The sequence below is a fragment of the Giraffa tippelskirchi genome, chromosome 14 (assembly GCF_054371585.1).
Source record: "Giraffa tippelskirchi isolate mGirTip1 chromosome 14, T2T-mGirTip1v1.2.pri, whole genome shotgun sequence".
Taxonomy (NCBI): Eukaryota; Metazoa; Chordata; class Mammalia; order Artiodactyla; family Giraffidae; genus Giraffa; species Giraffa tippelskirchi.
Genome location: NC_137288.1, coordinates 64,522,877 through 64,541,864, shown reverse-complemented (window position 1 = coordinate 64,541,864; position 18,988 = coordinate 64,522,877). Strand labels below are relative to the sequence as shown.

The following is an 18,988-nucleotide window of genomic DNA, read 5'->3' as shown; positions in this document are numbered from 1 at the left end:
CCACTTCTCCCACTTTAAAAGCGTCTCTTTTAAACTCATTGATGGTAGTGTGGTACTAGTGAGCACTATGTCCAAATACAGATTTCCAGGCGGTAGCCCTGGAGACACTGACGCTGCTTATGAGGCATAGATTGTGGTGGCTCTGCAACAAGCTCCCCCAGGTTATTTTTATTTCCATGTTGGTTTGGGAACACATGATGCAGGCAAATTGTGTCTGTTCATTCTTCTCTTACAAGAGGGAATAATCTGGAGAGAAGGAGGACCCAATGAGGAGTAGGTTTATTACTGAGGCGATGCAAGCTTCTGATCCAGACTACTGGCAGAGCCAGTAGTGTGGACTGGATATTATTTGAAGGTGTTAAAAGATTCTGCTTAAAAAATGCCTCTCTCACTTCTATTACAAACCCAACAAGCCTCACATGACTCATTTTTCTGCAGGAGGCCTTTAAAGCCTCCTGTTCAAGTGTAGGCATTATCTATAAGCCAACATGGCAGATTGCAAAGGTCACTGGATTAGGAGTCAGGAAACCTGGGTTTGGGGTATATTGTATTTCCCACTTCTGCTCATCTGTCTCTAAGGTTACTGGAGCCTCGGGTTCCTTCTTTATAAAAAAGAGACAGATTAGCTTAGTAGCTTTCTGGGCTTTTTACTTAGTAGTAGTACTCTTTCGTCAAATTAAAGCTTGCTGAAGACCACCAGGTGTCAATTTAAAAATGTTGAGTTGTTTTAATTAAAAAAACAGGCAGATGACAGTGAAGGCTGTGCGGCTTCCTTTTGTTCCTCCCTGCTTCCATTGCAGTGCTTTCCCCAGAACCCGAGGACGCTACCACCCACATTTAGAAAATCAGTGCACAAAGTGAGCTCCAGATTCTGTTCATGTTTTAAAAAATTGTTTATTCTACTTGGATACATTTTAAACTATTAACAGCAATTGTATTTTGAGTCATCAGTTCAAAGTAGTTTCTCAGAAAATGTATTCATCTTAAAAAAATCCAGAGAAAAATAGAACATTTAATAAAGATATTCCGGGACTTCCCTGGTGGTCCAATGGTTAAGAATCCACCTGCCCATGCAGGGGTCATGGGTTTGATCCCTCCAGGAAGATTCTACATGCTTCAGAGTGCCCGTGCAACACAGCTATTGAGCCTTTGTTCCAGAGCCTGGAAGCTGCAACTGCTAAGCCTACATGCCACAAACTGTTGAAGCCCATGTGCTTAGGCCTGTACTCCACAACAAGGGAAGCCAATGCAGTGAGAAGCCTGTGCGCTGAAGCTCGAGAGGAGGACCCCCTAGCGGCAACTAGAGAAAAACCCGAGCCACAAGGAAGACCCTGTGCGGCCACAAATAAACACAGCTAATTTAAAAAATTTAGAAAAAATAAAGATATTTTGATGAAGCATAGGAGTTAGTGAAGAAGGGACAAACTGAAGCAAAACACCTGAGAAAGGGGCTGAATCCAAGAGGCTGAGACATCTGAACAGGAAGACGCCAGGGGCAGGGAATTCTAAGGTTAGATGGAAATAAGCGATATAGCAATAATAACATCATCGTTTTTATAATTTTGTGGAGTCCTAAAATATTTGCTGCCCTTTCCCTTTTATCCTCATAACAACTCAATACAGGCAGGGTAGGGTGTACATGTCCAACCTCCGCATCGGGGTTTCTCAGTCTCCGCACGACTGACACTTGGGGCTAGGTCGCGCTTTGCGGTGGGAACTGTCCTAAGCCTTGTAGGAAGTTTGGCAGCCTCCCTGGTCTCTACTCACCAGGCGCCAGTAGGAACCTCTCCCCCAAACATTGACAACCGAGAATGTGTCCAGACATGGGCCTGGGGCCCCTTCCAGATGAGAAACACTGGTCTCCATAAAATAACTGAAATATAGAGAAGCTGTGAGACTTGATCAAAATGGTGCAGCTGTTGAGTTAGACCGCTTGTTCCCATCCTGGGTTCTTTCCCTTTGCAGTGTTACTTGAATGGAACCATTCATACTTTGCATATTTTTGCTTTGCTTTATATCTGCTCCTGGCAACAGTGATATCTCCCAACCTTCCATACCCTTTCCCCAAAATATACTTCTGAGACCTGTTTTCTAAAAAGAAAGAGCCCTGACTCGCTGCAGTAGAGAATTTAGGTCAAGGATAAGGTCAAGTGTGTACACACTTAGCACTCCTTGCTGGCAGGTATAGTTGCTATAGATTTTAAGCCCAAGGCTTTTGTGGGATGCTGGTCTTGACAGTTGATATAATTGTAAAAGACATTCTTCGGTGTACTGTTAATTCAGCTGTCCTTAAATGTTGATGCCTCCTGCATGTTCCTTCTTTAATATTTTCTATTGAATCTTTAATGACCATTTAGAGAAATTAGCCATTAGTTAAAAAGCTCATCGTGGTAATGAATTTCTCTACCCAGATTGATATCATGGTCTATAATTTTGAACCTTGATTGGTCTGGTATTGGAAAAGGAATTTATTGCTTTGAAGTTATTGGATCAATACACTTGGAATAATGTATTGGGTAACCATGCCAACACAACTTACATACAAGATTGGAAGGCGCGGTGGTTTTAAAATAATTTACAGAGAGATAATTAAGTCTAGTTGTGACAAGACAGAAGATAAATGATGATTCATTTGAAGCCTGCCGGTACTTCTTTCGCTGAAAAAAATAAGGCTAGCATAGCAAGCATAAAATCTAATAAATGATTCACTGAACAAAATTCCCAGAGTATTTCCCTAAGAGGAGAATTTCCATTTATGTTTCTTCTTTCACACTTGAGCTCATCTTACTCAGTGTCTTCTCGAGGACTTCAAGGCACTCACTTTCTCTTCATGGCTGAAAGTACACAGGGAGTAAATATGCAGGAGGGTAGTGGCAGTCAGGGTCAAACAGGGTGAAACTAGGGTGGTTTTTGAGCCTTTCCTTGGTGAACCTTTCTCCTGTTCAGTACCTCACTCCTTTCTCAATCTTTTTGTGTTTAACATGGTTCTCAGTTAATACCAACTACTCCCAGCAAAACAAATAAACGAAGAACTCTAGAATGATTTTCTAGGTTGTACCCTTTGCCAGCATTTCAAGCTGAGATACTCCTATTGCTGGCAGTGTATGAACACTCTCTTAGGAGTACTCTGGCATGTATAATGTTAAGTGAATCATAATATTAAGTGAAGTTTCCAGAATTTCAATTTCCATATGTTCTTTTCCTAAAATTACTTTGCCTAAAGTATCTGCATTTGAGCTGTCAATCAGTTCTTCTTTGCTACATTCCTTTTCCTCTTCCGTCTTTACCCGTCCAGAATCTTACTGTGGCTCTTTGCCCAATGTTCTTAAAAAAAAAAGACATCAAATAGAGGGACAACTTAAAATACTGTTGAATATCTTTTTTAATTAAGACACCATAATCTTTACTTCCACCCATATCATTAAGAAAAGTTTGTTCAATTCTACTTCAGGGTTAAAAAACAGTTATAATAATACATTTATTTGTTTTGCATGATTATATACTAACAATAACTATACTAAAACTCAATCTAAGTGAATTTTTTATAGCATCATAGAGCCTAAAGCTTAGAGGAAGAAAAATGTGTACCTGTTGTTGCAAAGAAATAGAATATGATAGGTGCTCATTAAAACTTTCAAATATTAAATTAGAATAGAATTTTGTGGAATAAGTAAAATGAAAATTTGAGTTGAGGCGTACAAATCAGGTGTAAAAATTTTCATGAATTTACCTAAAATGGTCAGTGCTGCGTATCAAATTACTATGCTATTTACAGCCTATTGAATACATTTAAAGGACTGACTCTGTTATTTTGTAGGTATTTTCATGGCTGTTGTGAATATTTTTATTTTTTTTTAAGAACTAGATATAGAGAGTGTTGTGTTAATTTCTGATATACAAAGTGATTCAGTGTGTGTGTGTGTGTGTGTGTGTATATATGTGTTTGTATGTATGTGTGTATACATATGTATATGTATAGTTACTATAAGGTATTGAATATAGTTCCCTGAGCTACATGGTAGGAACTTGTTGTTTATCTATTTATATACAGTAGATTATATCTGCTAATCCTGTATCCCTAATTTATCCCTCCTCCCAAGCCCTTTCCACTTTAGTATCCATAAGTCTGTTTTCTATGTCTGTGAGTTTGTTCCCATTTTGTAAATAAGTTCATTTGTAACATTTTTTAGATTCCACATGTAAGTGGTATCATATGATATTTCTCTTTCTATAACTTACTTCATCTTAAATGTTAGTCTCTAGGTCTGCCCATGTTGCTGTAAATATCATTATTTCATTCTTTTATATGGCTCAGTAATATTCCTTATATCTATATATGTCACATCTTCTTTATCCATTCATCTGTTGATGGATACTTAGGTTGCTTTCCTGTCTGGGCTATTATAAATAGTGCAGCTATGAACATTGAGGGACATGTATCTCTTTGGATTATAATTTTTTCCAGATGCATGCCCAGCAGTGAGATTTCAGGATCATAGGGTAACTCTATTTTTCATTTTTTAAACGAATCGCCACACTGTTCTCCATAGAGGCTGCACCAATTTACATTCCCATCAACACTGTAGTACGTTCACTTTTTTCCACATCCTCACCAGCATCCATTATTTGTTGACTTTTTGATATTTGCCATTCTGATCTGTGTGAGGTGATACCTCATTGTCATTTTGATTTTGTGGTTGGTTGTTCAGTTCAGTGACTAAGTCGTGTCCAACTCTTTGTGACCCCATGGTCTGTAGCATGCCAGGCTTCCCCGTCCTTCACTTTCTCCAAGAGTTTGCTCAAATTCATGTACATTGAGCCAATGATGCCATCTAACCATCTCATCCTCTGCTGCTCCTTTCTCCCTTTGCCTTCAGTCTTTCCCAACATCGGGGTCTTTTCCAGTGAGTAGCTCTTTGCATCAGGTGGCCAGAGTATTGGAACTTCGGCTTTAGCATCAGTCCTTCCAATGAATATTCAGGATTGATTTCCTTTAGGATTCACTGATTTGATCTCCTTGCAGTCCAAGGAACTCTCAAGAATTTTTTCCGGCACCACAGTTTGAAAGCATCAATTTTTCAGTACTTAGCCTTTTTTATGATACAACTCACATCTGTACATGACTACTGGAAAAACCCTAGCTTTGACTATATGGACCATTGTTGGTAAAGTTATGTCTCTGCTTTTTAATATGCTGTCTAGACTTGTTATAGCTTTCCTTCCAAGGAGAAAATGTCTTTTAATTTCAGGGTTGCAGTCACTGTCTTCAGTGATTTTAGATCCCAGGAAAATAAAGTCTGTCCCTGTTTCCATTGTTTCTCCATCTATTGCTATGAAGTGATGGAACCAGGTGCCATGATCTTGGTTTTTTGAATGATGAGTTTTAAGCCAGCTTTTTCACTGTCCTCTTTTACCCCCATCAAGAAGATCTTGAGTTCCTCTTCACTTTCTGCCATGTGAGTGGTATTGTTTGCACATCTGAGCGTGTTGATATTTCTACTGGCAATCTTGATTCCAGCTTATGATTCATCCAACCCGGAATTTTGCATGTTTTGATTTGCATTTCTCTAAAAGTTAGCCACTGCTGAACACCTTTTCTTGTGTCTATTGGGCATCTGTCTATCTTCTTTGGGGAAATGTCTATTTAGGTCTTCTGCCCATTTTTTGATTGGGCTTTTGTTGTTATTGAATTGTATGTGCTTTTTGTGTATTTTAGAAACTAAGCCCTTGTTAGTCACATTATTTGCAAACATTTTCTCCCATTGTGTAGTTTGTCTTTTCATTTTATTTATGTTTTTCTTTTCTCTGCAAAAGCTTATAAGTTTTGATTAGGTCTTGCTTGTTTATTTTTGCTTTTATTTCTAATGACTTGGGAGACTGTCCTAAGAAAACATTGCTGTGATTTATGTCACAGAATATTTTCCCTGTGTTCTCTTCCAGGAGTTTTATAGTGTTGTGTCTTATATTTAAGTCTTAAAACACTTTTTCTTTACTTTTGCATATGGTGTGAACTAGTGTTTTAACTTCGTTGATTTACATGTGACTGTCCAACTTTTCTAACACTATTAGCTGGAGATTGCATTTTTTCCATCGTATATTCATGTGTCCTTTGCCAAAGATTAAATCACTGAAGGTGTGTAGGTTTATTTATGAGCCCTCTATTTATTCTACTGACTCGCATGTCTGTTTTTGTGTCACTACCATGCTATTTTTTAATACTGTAACATTGTAGTATTTTCTGAAATATGGAAGGGTTATTCCTTCAGGTTCTTTCTTTTTCCTCAGAATTTCTGTGGGAATTCTAGATCTTTTATGGTTTCATATAAAGTTTAGGGTTATTTGTTTTAGTTTTCTGGAAAATGTCATGGGTGATTTGATAGGGATTGCATTAAATCTCTAGAGTGCTTTCAATAGTTTAGCCATTTTAACAGTGTTAATTCTTCCAATCTAAGAGCAAGGAATATCTTTCCATTTTGTTGAATCATCTTTGCAATTTCTTTTATCAGTGTTTTATAGTTCTTAGCATACAAGTGTTTTACCTCCTTGGTTAGATTTATTCCCAAGGTTTTTTTTTTTTTTTGATGTGATTTTAAAAGGGATTTTTTTGTTTGCTTTGCTTTCTCTTTCTGGTATTTCATTGTTAGTGTGAAAAAAGTACAGCAGATGTGCCACAGGTGCTGAGCTTACAAAACTGCTGATGGAGTAAAGGCACAGAGGTCCACTTCCGCTGAGATTTCAGCTCTGCCTCCTTGAACTCTCCTCCTAGAATTTGTAGAGGAGAAGCTGTGAGCAAGTGGAGAATGAGGCCACTGTGGTAAGGCCTTGCCTCTCCCTTCAGCAGTGCATTAACAATCGGGCTGTTATGGCAGACCTGGGCTCCACCCTGGGCTCATCTCAGGTTGGGGCTGGACCACACTCCAGTCCCTTCAAACTGTCTCTGCATAGCCAGACCCTGTTCTCTTCCCAGATCTGGCCCCTGAAGCCAGCGTTTCAGCATCCAGTCCCTGTGTGCACCAGCAGACTTGCGTCTGGGGCTGGGCAGTATGGGGAGGTGCCCAGGACCAGCTGCACTAGCCGTTCTCTGTTATACCTGCTGCCACTCCTCATGGTCTCTGATGCTCCCTAGGTGGGCTTCTCTCATAGCCCAGTGGGTAAAGAATCTGCCTGCAATGCAGGAGACCCGGGTTCGATCCCTGGGTTGGGAAGATTGCTCAGAGAAGGAAATGGCAACCCACTCTAATATTCTTGCCTGGAGAATCCCATGGACAGAGGAGCCTGGCGGGCTACAGTCCATGGGGTCATGAAGAGTTGGATACAACTTATCAATTCAACAACAACAACAACAAAATGTGTCTGGGCAACATGGAAGAAATCGATGCTATCCAGGTATAACTGGTGGTCCTAAGTCACTACTTAAATATAGCCAGTACTTCATTTGTTTAATGACACACTCAAGTTACTGATACAATACAGATAGCAATAAACATTTTTCCTATCCTCTCAAGATGTTTTTACCTCTGTGTAGAAATTAGTTGTCTTTAATTTTATGTGCAACAATAAAATTTCCCTTTTGTTTTTAATCCATGGCCCTGAACAATTAAAAGTGTTACTAGACTGTCTTTAAATTAAATATTTCTATGACTTCTCTAAACATTTGCTTGTGGGCATATGGCATATATGGAATACGGTATGGAGGACTTACACAAATAACCCAGCAGACTCTGAGCTACTTAAAGAAAGGTAGCCATCTCATAAATCTTTGTATTTCTAGCGCTTCCCTCGATAGCAACATCATAGTGTGCAAGAAGTACAATCATGTTGTTTCCTAAACAACATCTTCCCTCTGAGGACCAGTTTTAATATACCAGATACAAGTCTGCCAATACATGAGCGGCCCAAATAATTGATGAAAACTATCAGAATCGTTCATCATTGCTCAAAGATCTGTTTTCAGTTTTGCTATACAGACTCACCCCTAAGGTCGAAATTATGACAAGAACAACTTACGGCTTCTTTTTGTTTTATTTTGTTTATTTTGGGCTGTGTTCACTTTGTGGGCCTTTCTCTGGTTTTGGCAAGCAAGTGCCCTGGCTTCTCATGACAGTGGCTTCTGTTGCAGCGGAGCACGGGCTCTAGGGCACTGGAGCTCCAGTATCTGTGGCACACGAGCTCAATAGTAGCTGTTCTCGGGCTCTAGAGCACAGGCTCAATAGCTGTGGTGCATGGGCTTTTTAGTTGCTCCACGGCATGTGGGATCTTCCCGGACCAGGGATCAAACCTGTGTCTCCTGCATTGGCAGGTGGATTCTTTACTGCTGATCCACCAGGGAAGCCCTGCAGTTTCTTTTTAAAAAGCAGTTGGTGAGGTACCCAGATCAGGTGCTTCAGTATATTCTACTTATTTGAACTGGAAAATAATTCACAACCAAGGACAATAGCAAGTAATCAACAAGGTTTTAATCCTTACTCTTCTCCCTGGTAGCACTTAATATCATGGTGTGGTATCCATGTGGCTCAGATGGTAAAGAATCTGCCTGCAATGCAAGAGACCTGGGTTTGATCCCTGAGTTGGGAAGATCCCCTGGAGAAGGAAATGGGAACCCACTCCAGTATTCTTGCCTGGAGAATTTCTTGGACAGAGGAATTTGGTGGGCTACAGTCCATGGGGTCACAAAGAGTTGGGCGTGACTGAGTGACTAATGCTTGTGGTGCCCATGAAGATGGAATTTATATATTATACACACCAACATATGTATATAATTATGCTTATGTAATATTATATATAATACATATATCTATTTGCCTATGTTTCTTAGTCTCTGCCTATTTGTAGGAAAGGAAACCACATATATGTGTGTGTGTGTATATACACACAAAAAACATATGTATATAATTATGCATATGTAATGTTATATATTCGGAGAAGGCAATGGCACCCCACTCCAGTACTCTTGCCTGGAAAATCCCATGGATGGAGGAGCCTGGTAGGCTACGGTCCATGGGGTCGCTAAGAGTTGGACACGACTAAGCGACTTCACTTTCACTTTTCCCTTTCATGCACTGGAGAAGGAAATGGCAACCCACTCCAGTATTCTTGCCTGGAGAATCCTAGGGACGGCGGAGCCTGGTGAGTTGCTGTCCATGGGGTCGCACAGAGTCGGACACGACTGAAGCGACTTAGCAGCAGCAATATTATATATTATATATATATAATATATATATATATATCTGCTTATCTATTTTCCTTACTCTCTGCCTGTTCAAAGTAAAGAAAACCATTGTCTACTCTGACCAGATCTAAACTTTGAGATGGTTGGGAGAGGGGAAAAAGCATTGCAGAATGTTTGCACTCTGCTGAGGAAAGATATCTTACATGCACCTGCTGATTTTTAAGTAAGACCTTTGTTTGTCAAAACATATTTTCTTGAGTTGTCATAAATTAGACTACATAATGGTTTGGGTCCCAAGTTCAATCTGTAAACACTGTGTACACAGCTGGCGAATCTGTTACATTTTGCTTCTGGCTTAGAGCCTTTCATTTTATTTAAGGATCACATCTGTTCAGAGCTGGCACTGGGACACAGACTTGAGAAACCTGGTACACTGAAGTGAAGCCTGCAACCCTTGCTAACTCGATGTGCTGAGTTCTGAGTTTTGGTACACCTCCCCCCACCCCATCTAAGGACATACACACCCACCCACCCACCCATACACACACACACATTTTTTCTTTCTCTGAAATGGCCATTTGGGCAAAGTTGGCTGGTACAACTTACGCTAGTCAGTAACACTATAAAATCTGAGTTTGATTTATGTTCTTTTTTTTTTTTTTAAAAACATACCATGGTTGCTAAAATGTTTATGCTGTAAATAATAACTGCAACCACAACAAAAAATCCTATGTCAAGAAGTCCTCTTTTATTGTTAGGGAGCCAAAAGGAGAGGTCTGGAGAACAAGCGTTTCAGTTGTCAAGAAATGAGATCTGGAATTTCTAAACCATTTTGCAGATCCCAGATGAACCAGTGTCCTTAGAAGAATGGGATTGCGAGTTAGTTCTCAAATGATATGTAAGTCAGGCTCAGAAATTAAGAAACTCTCCTCCGTGGTATCACAAGGCAGATGTGCTGTAGACCAACATCACCCTGCTGATTTTACAGAGAATCTCAGACCAGTTTTTCAGGAAGCAAATGCATCTCTCAGCCTCACACCTCACACATCCTGAACTGCAAAGGGGGTGAACCATTCCCTTCTCCAGGGGATCTTCCAGACCCAGGGATTGAACTCTGGTCTCCTGCATTGCAGGCAGATTCTTTACCACCTGAGCTGCCAGGGAAGCCTGCAAAGGGGATGAGCTTGGTCTAAAAAAGGACACTGGCCAGACTAACTGAGTACCAGGTTGCCAAGCTTTTTGTGATTCTATTCAATCTAGAAAAAAAAAAATCATTTACCCTAAATACCTACATGAATGTGACATGTCACCCCTGCTCAAGGGACCATAAGCAAGTTTAGATAGTAAACATTGTAGGGAAGGGAGATCACCAGGGCAGTAAAATCATAGAAAATGCCATGGGCCTTGAACAAAACCTTGAAACATAGATAGCTTATAACTAAGCAAAATAAAGGAAGACTTTCTGGTTGAGGAAAAAGCCAAGATCTGGCATGTTAGAAGTTCAGTAATGAGACAACACTGACCTTAGCAGAGGGTACTTGCTGTAATGTTCTTTATTATTCTGTTTAGTTCCCCAACTTTCCTTTAGCAAGACACAGCAGAAGTTTGGCAGGATATAGACCCCTGGACCATGAAACCACAGATGGAAGTGAGTTTAATGTTGAATAGCCATCCTGATAAAATGCATGGATTCCAAAACAATGCTATGCCTGCATGCTAAGTTGCTTCAGTCATGTTCAACTCTGTGCAACCCTATGGACTGCAGCCCACCAGGCTCCCCTGTCCCTGGGATTCTCCAGGCAAGAATATTGGAGTGGGTTGCTGCTGCTGCTGCTAAGTCGCTTCAGTCGTGTCTGACTCTGTGCGACCCCCTAGACGGCAGCCCACCAGGCTCCCCCGTCCCTGGGATTTTCCAGGCAAGAGTACTGGAGTGGGTTGCCATTGCCTTCTCCGACTGGAGTGGGTTGCAGTAGCTTAACTCTTATTTACTGTACACCAGGTTACTCTTCAAAGGGTTTTACATCTATATTAACTCATTCTACTCCTCAATGAATCTGTGACATAAATCTATCACTTTACCATTTTACAGATCAGGGAACTCAGGCACAGAGAATTTAAGTAACTTGCTCAGAGTCAAGCAGCCGATTAGTGGTAAAACTGGAACTCCAGGCAGAATTCCTTCCCTAGCTAATCTTTCCACTCAAATACAGCACCCAACAAGATGCTGCAGAATATTGTGTGCATCTCATAAAACTATCTCTGATACCTTAGGCTACCTGGATCCACAAGCTTCTCTGATTGCTAAATGTCTTTACATTTAATTTAATTCTTTTTAAAAAGATTGTTTCTGTTTTCTCTCTTTCTTTCTGGTTTAGACTTTTATCGCCATCATTTTAAACTTAATTTTTTCTTAAAATCTCTGCATGATGAATGAATATTAACTATTCCAGCTTTGTGCCTGAAATCCTTAAAGATAAATTGTTTAAAAGCTTTTATATATATATATATATGTATGTTTGTATATATATATATATATATGTATGTTTGTATGTGTATATATATATATATGAGTTTGATAATTCGGTTTCCTAAATCAGATTGTGGATATCTGTTTTACGCTTTCCTTCTCAGTACATACATAGTCTAAAAAGTGATTTGTAATACCTATTCTTAGGGAAAAAAGAGTTATGAAACCAGCCTGCCTAAAATCAAATCCGGCCCTTTTCTTTCCATGCAACTTTCTCTACAGTCTTGTTCAAATTACTTAACTTTTCTGTACTTCAGTTTTTGTTTTTTTGTTTTTTTAATTTATAAGTTGATGTAATATAATGTGCAATATAGGTGATTTTCAGTCTGGGGCAGATGAACCTAGCTCCTTTCAGGAAAGAAAGCACTCAAAGATTGAGCTTGAAGATATTCCCATTAGCCACGTTTGGGGTAACTTGAACATCAAAAGGAATAATGAGTCTAATTGATTATAAAGCATTGAGCAAATGAAAGTCTATGAACTCAAATGTGATAATCAAAGAATAAAATTCATTTGCCACCTTGGGAGGTGAACCTTCTACCAAAGCCTTCCTGGGAAGATTTGCTAATGAAGGAGAAGGAATTAATTATTTACTTTGTCTTTGAGGGAGAAAAGATATTTCTGTTCAAATGGATAAGAGGAAGATCTTTTTTTCCCCTGCAGATAAACGCAGAAGAAAAGAAACCAACATTATGCACCCTTCAGTGAAACAATGGGCCAGGAAGGATTATTGTAGTGAAGAAGTGGTTTCAAGGTAGGATATTTATATGCCACAAGCTTTACTTCCTAGAGCACTTGCTGCAGAGGAGGAAGTGGAACTTCACGAGGAACTCTTAGGTCACCTCTCCTAACTGTGAACTTGTTATCATGCAGTATATATGGTGCAGCATCACTCTTGAAGTAATCTTGTCAAAACTACCTCAATCTAAATAAATCTTTTGACCTTATTTCCAGTTGACAGAAAATAAAGGGATTAAGAATTCAAGAACAAGAACACTTGCCCTAAACTCTTCCAAGAAATCAATGTCATTTTAAAAAGGCAGGGAGTTGGGGTGGCTGTGCTAGAGTAAAAGAAACTAAAAAATACAGTGACCAAATGCAATATGTAAACCCTGGTTGAATCCTTGTTTTAAAAAGAAAGTATAAAATATATTGTTGTTGTTGAGCAGCTAAGTCATATCCGACTCTTTGAGACCTGATGAACTGTAGCCCTCCAGGCTCTGCTGTCTATGGGATTTCCCAGACAAAATTACTGGAGTGGGTTGCCATTTCCTTCTCCATAAAAGATAAAATAGCTTTATGCAAAATTACATATGCACCAGAGGTATAAGAGCTAAGAACAAAATTTGGCATTTGAATAAATTTAAATATATAATAGATACTGAACCATATTAGGAAAAAAATTTTCTTAGATGATAATAGAATAGCAGTTTAAAAAACAGCTTTTTAAGAAGGTGCATGGGAAATATTTAGGTGTAAAATATCATGATGTCTAAAATTTACTTTCAAATAGGCTACTAAAAATATGTTGTACATACACATGATAACGATGGCGACATGTATGTAAATAAAGATTGGATCGAAGTGGTGGGTACATTTGTGGTTATTGGGCTATTCTTTCAACTTTTCCTCCATATATGAATTTCACAATGAAAAGTTAGCAGGAATGACTTCAAAGACCTAATAACCAGTTGAAACATGTTATCCTGATGTCTCTTGAATTAGATAACACATTTGTTTCCTCATTTGTCAATTTAAGAAGCTTAATAATGATAAAAATCAACTTAAAATTATTTTATCAATAATAGATTGTAAATTCTTTCATAGTTTCAAAGGATCAAAGAAATTCAAGACCTATAGTTTGACTATATGGTCAGTTTTAGCCATTCTGAGTGGACTGGTTAGAGTGAACACATTCAGAGCAGTTTCCTTACATCTGCTGGGTGAATTTAATCCCTCTCCACCTGAAGGGTGTCAGGTGTAGGCATCCTGTGAGTGCTGAAGAGAATAGTCAAAGAAAAGAACTCCTTTAGCTGTTATAAAAGGGGCTAGAGTAGGTGAGTGAGTGTGCTTTTGTGATACCTTAGTATGAGAACTAGATCATTAGTTGATAATTCAGGAAATATTTGTTTACCTAATCTTGTGACAAATATATATAGAGAAATATGAAATGTGATATACTTGGTATGTTGGTAAATGTCTTCCTCTTCTAAATTTGAATAAGCTAATTTTATTTTAATAAATTTGTATGAGAAGAAAGTTGTCAAGTCTGTGGAAGCCACCAGTTTACAATACACTTTTATATTCAGTGAAGAAGTCATTGTCCAGTCACCATGTTGTGTCCAACTCTTTGCGACCCTGGGGACTGCAGCATGCCAAGCTTCAACGTCCCTCACCATCTCCCGCAGTTTGCCCAAGTTCATGTCCATTGAATTGGTGATGCCATCCAACCATCTCATCCTCTGTCACCCGCTTCACCTCCTACCCTCAGTTTTTGCCAGCATCAGGGTCGTTGCCAGTGAGTCGGCTCTTCATATCAGGTGGCCAAGATGCGAATCCATCAGTTCAGCATCAGTCCTTCCAATGAGTATTCAGGGTTGATTTCCTTTAAGATAGACTGGTTTGATCTCCTTGCAGCCCAAGGGACTCTCAAGGGCCTTCTCCAGCACTACAGTTTTAAACCATTGATTTTTGGGCGCTCAGCCTTCTTTATGGTCCAACTCTCAATCCGTACATGACTACTGGAAAAACCATAGCTTTGACTAGATGGACCTTTGTTGGCAAAGTGATGTCTCTACTTTTAAATTTGCTGTCTAGGTTTGTCATAGCTTTTCCTCCAAGGAGCGCACGTCTTTTAATTTTATGGCTGCAGTTACCATCTGCAAATGGCTGTTTGATCATAAAGATCTATTTGGGATTTCTTTTTAATGGTTAATATTCACGTTCTTTTCGTTTCACGGGAGAAGAGTCATGATGTTTTTCAGTTGACTTTCTTGGAATATGAAACACCTGAATGAACTGCCGCACTGGGAAGATAGGTCTGCCTTCAGTTGCTTCTGAAGCTCTGTGGAATCCTTTGCACCTGTCAAGTTTCCTAGGTTCATTGCTCTGTATAAGGAACTGTTAGAGGAGCTGGAGGGCTCTTGAACTTTTGATGCTGATGGGTCCAAGAAATCTTTTGGCTTTATAAGTTCTTTCCACAATTGTTAGACTGTGTATATTTTTCAGTAAGAGTATGCTGGGATATCCAGACAGTATGTTTGTGTATAATTCAGAAGACAGTCTCTTTTCCTACTTATTGTTTTCTAGTTCTTTTGCTTTATTTTTTTTCATTTCAATTTGCAGCTATCTCTGATAAAACACTTGGTGTATTTAGCTAATATTATAGAATGGAAGCTAAATGGATGTTTTTAGTCTTTCCCTTTCTTAGTAGACCATGATTTTTCAGACCAAAAATTCTACTACGGGGGAAGGCAGGAGTTCATCTTTGTATTTTCTTTATTTAAAGGGACTGAGTTCATTTACCCCATCTTCATATCCACCTGTGACTCACCCCTAGTTTGTGCATGTGTGTGTACATACATGCTCATCTCCACCTGTGTTCTCCAGCCTACTTTTATAGACTAAGATCTTTGAATCATTTATGATTTTCAGCTTCAGAACAGTAGCTGCTTAATCAAATGACATTTCTCTTTTTTAAAATTTTTATTGGAATATAGTTGATTTACAATGTCATTTGTTTCAGATGTACAGCAAAGTGATTCATATATATATGTATATGTACACATTCAGATATACATCTATGTATATATTTAAAATTTTTTTTCATTTGAAGTTATTATAAGAGGTTGAGTATAGTTCCCTATGCTGTATAGTAGGTCCTTTTTGTTTACCTCTTTTATATGCAGCTGCATGTTTTAATCCCAAACTCCTAATTTATCTCCCCACCTTTCCCCCTTGGTAATCATATGTTTCTTTTCTGTGTTTGTGATTCTATTTCTGGTTCATAAATAAGTTCACTTGTATCATATTTTTAGATTCTAAATATAAGCAATATCATATAATATCTGTTTTTCTCTGTCTGATATTTACTTCACTTAGATGGACCTAGAGATTATTATACTGTGTTACTACAAATGGCAGTATTTCATTCTTTTTGTGGCTGAGTAGTATTCTCTATCTATATATATCTCACCACCTTTTCCTTTCCATTCATTTGTTGATGGGCAGTTAGGTTGCTTTATTGTAAATTGTGCTCCAGAGAACACTGGGGTACATGTATCTTTTTGAATTATAGTTTTCTCTGGATATATGTCAGAAGTGGGATTGCTAGATCATATGGTAACTCTATTTTTAGTCTTTTAAGGAAATTCCATACTGTTCTCCTTAGTGGCTATACAAAATTCCCACCAATAGTGTAGGAGGGTTCCCTTTTCACCACATCCTCGGTGGTTCAATGGTAAAAATCTGCCTGCCATGCAGGAGACGTGGGTTTGATCCCTGGGAAAATCCCGTGGAAAAGGAAATGGCAACTAGCCCAGTATTCTTGCCTGGGACATCCCATGGACAGAGGAGCCTGGCGGGCTCTAGACCATGGGTCACAAAGAGTCAGACACAACTGAGCGACTAAACAGCAACAACTCCAGCATTTATTATTTGTAGACGTTTTGATGATGCCCATCTTTTAAAGTTGAACGAGTTAAGCTTAAAAATCATTGTTTTTTGTTGCTCTACCAAATGGTGTAAAGAATTGAGCACTCTTATGGGAGAAGCTGTTGACAAGAATTGTTTGTGTCAGAAGAGAGCAAATTTTTGGATACCAGATTTTTAAAAAATCAGTCTGTACTAGCAAAGTAAAATGGAGAGGACAGGAAGTAAGAGAAGGAGGGAGAATGAGACAGAGCTTCAAAGTGTTTTAAAATATAGTGTATTAAAAGACAATTTGAGGTTTTAGTAAGACCAATAGATTTAAGAAATGACTGTTATTGAAAAGTTGTTTGTGGCTCACAGACTAGAGATTTGGGCACATCCAGCCATGGGAGCCACCCAGAGAGGTAGAAATGGTGAGTAAGAGCCTGTATTGTGGTTTTTTTCAGAAGGATATGCAGGCAAGGTGGGCAGGTTTAGGACTGCTAGTTTGAATAATTTCGGTGGGCTCTAGGGCATAGCGTCTGGTTCCAAGTTGTCAGGCAAGGGGCCCTGGGGTGGATAGTGGCTCAGCATGTGAGAATCTGATAGAGGGGGCTCTGGGTTGGTCGGTTTGTATGCGAAAAGTGCACACTGCACACTCAGTGAGTTGTTTCCTGTCTCTAGGAGTTGACTGTGCTTAGGAAGGACAGCCCTGCAGGGTCAGCAAGGCCCCCGATGTCAAAACATCAGAGCATAGACAATAAAAGATATGGCTGATGCAGGGAGAAAAAAGATGGAGGGTTGGAGGATAATTAAGATGAAAGATATAGGAACTTCCCTGGTGGTCCAGTGGCTAAGACTCTGCACTCCCAGTGTAGGGGGCCCGGGTTCCATCCCTGGTCAGGGAACTAGACCCATATGCTGCAACTAAGAGTTTGTATGCCACAACTAAGGATCTCAGATGTCATAAATAAAAGACCTCTCATGCTGCAACTAAAGAACCTGCATGGCTCAACGAAAATCAAAGATCCTGTGTACCGCAACCAAGACCCAGTGCTGCCAAAAAAATAAATAAATTTTTTTAAAGTTTTTTTTTTTTTAAGATACACAAAATACCCTCAAACCAATGATGTTTTAGAAATTTAATTTCACAGTGCAGATAAAGACATCAAGATTTTCCCTGGCAGATCCAAAATGTTTTAAACACTCTCTCTTCTGGGCCCTGGCAGAGCATTTTAAACTTTCTGCTATAATTGCAGGTGGCTTCTTTGCCGTTTGACCCACCAGGGAAGTCTATCACTGTGGTATAATTCTAATTATTTTGGGCATGTCTGTTGTCTTCACTGGCTCAGTAGTCCTGGTACTTGGTATTTTATCGTCTTTTCTGTGTAGCTGTTTTAGCACTTTTCACATCTTTTTAAATGTTTGAAGAAGGAAGGGAAAGGAAGATAAGAAAAATGGAAAGGAAGAAGGAAAATGTCAAACTTTTAAGGATTGCTAGTGTAAGAAGGGGCCTTGAGGCTTGGTGTCTAGGGATACACAAAATTATGGAATTATTCTGAAGGGAGGAGGTTAGCGACATGAGTATCATCCAGTAAGGTATATCATTTAAATCACTGATTCCATCCAGCTTGGATGATACCTGTTTCACTGGCTTTTTGTTATGATCCACAGGTTAATACTTAACTGTAATTGTGGAGGAATATTAGAGTGGAAACTAATGATGAAAAGAAACTTATGAACCAAAGTCCTTATAATTGTCTAACATGTAAGGATAATGATAGCTAGAATGAAAAATGAAAATGAAAAACCTACGTCTGTGTTGAGTTGCTTTGCTAAAATACCGAGAAAGAGGGATACAAACATAGAGACCAAATGAATCAAGACAGAGAGCTACGTTTCTCATCATTTAGAAGATAAACTACAATGTGCTGTGCTTAAGAGAGCATGTATCAGCAGAGTGGTTATAAGGGGCTGACTGCATGTGGCAGTATCTGTCAACATCAGACAGAGCTGACTGCACTTTGAGAGAAAGATACATATAAAGGGAAAATAGTGCATCTGAAATGGAGTGATTCTAGAGGAGGTGGTCTCCCATTGTTAGAAGTACAACAACACTTCTTAGTAATGGTTAGGTATCACAGGCCCCTCCTTGTGGCATTACATTATCTATGGGAAGTCACTGTAGAAGTGTTTTAGTGTATATGTTTCTGTAGAAAAAGGGCTTCCCTGGTGGTTCAGATGGTAAAGAATCTGCCTGCAATGCGGGAGACTGAGGTTGGATCCCTTGGTCAGGAAGATCTCCTGGAGAAGGAAATGGCGACCCATTCCAGCATTGTTGCCTGGAAAATCCCATGGACAGAGGAGCCTGGCGGGCTACAATCCATGGGGTCACAAAGAGTCAGACACGACTGAGTGACCAACACTTTCTGTAGAAAAGCTATGCAATGTCAACAATGTACCTTTCCTGATTATTCTGGTCCTGTTCATTGTCTTCGAACTACTTTGCACTTATTTATTTAGTATAGGTAACTAACAGATATCTGAAGGCTATTCTCTTCGGTAGTGATTGTAATTGATTTCCTCCCTACTAGAAAATCCAGTTTTGCCCACATTTGCAAGTAACCTTGACTTTTTTTTAACTCCACATCATTTTGTGCTGT

The 18,988-nt window shown here is 39.2% G+C and overlaps 1 long non-coding RNA gene and 1 pseudogene across 1 annotated transcript in view; one reads left to right on the top strand and one right to left on the bottom strand.

Moving 5' to 3' along the window:
• The window catches only part of LOC145534830 (cytochrome c oxidase subunit 2 pseudogene), a 44,486-nt pseudogene extending 37,379 nt beyond the window's left edge, over positions 1 to 7,107 (bottom strand).
• LOC145534518 (uncharacterized) overlaps positions 1 to 18,988 on the top strand; it is a 420,000-nt gene that overhangs the window by 278,593 nt on the left and 122,419 nt on the right. Inside the window, exon 3 of the long non-coding RNA XR_014074710.1 lies at positions 12,360 to 12,450. This is a non-coding gene — a long non-coding RNA (uncharacterized LOC145534518). The remainder of the gene's footprint in view (positions 1 to 12,359; positions 12,451 to 18,988) is intronic.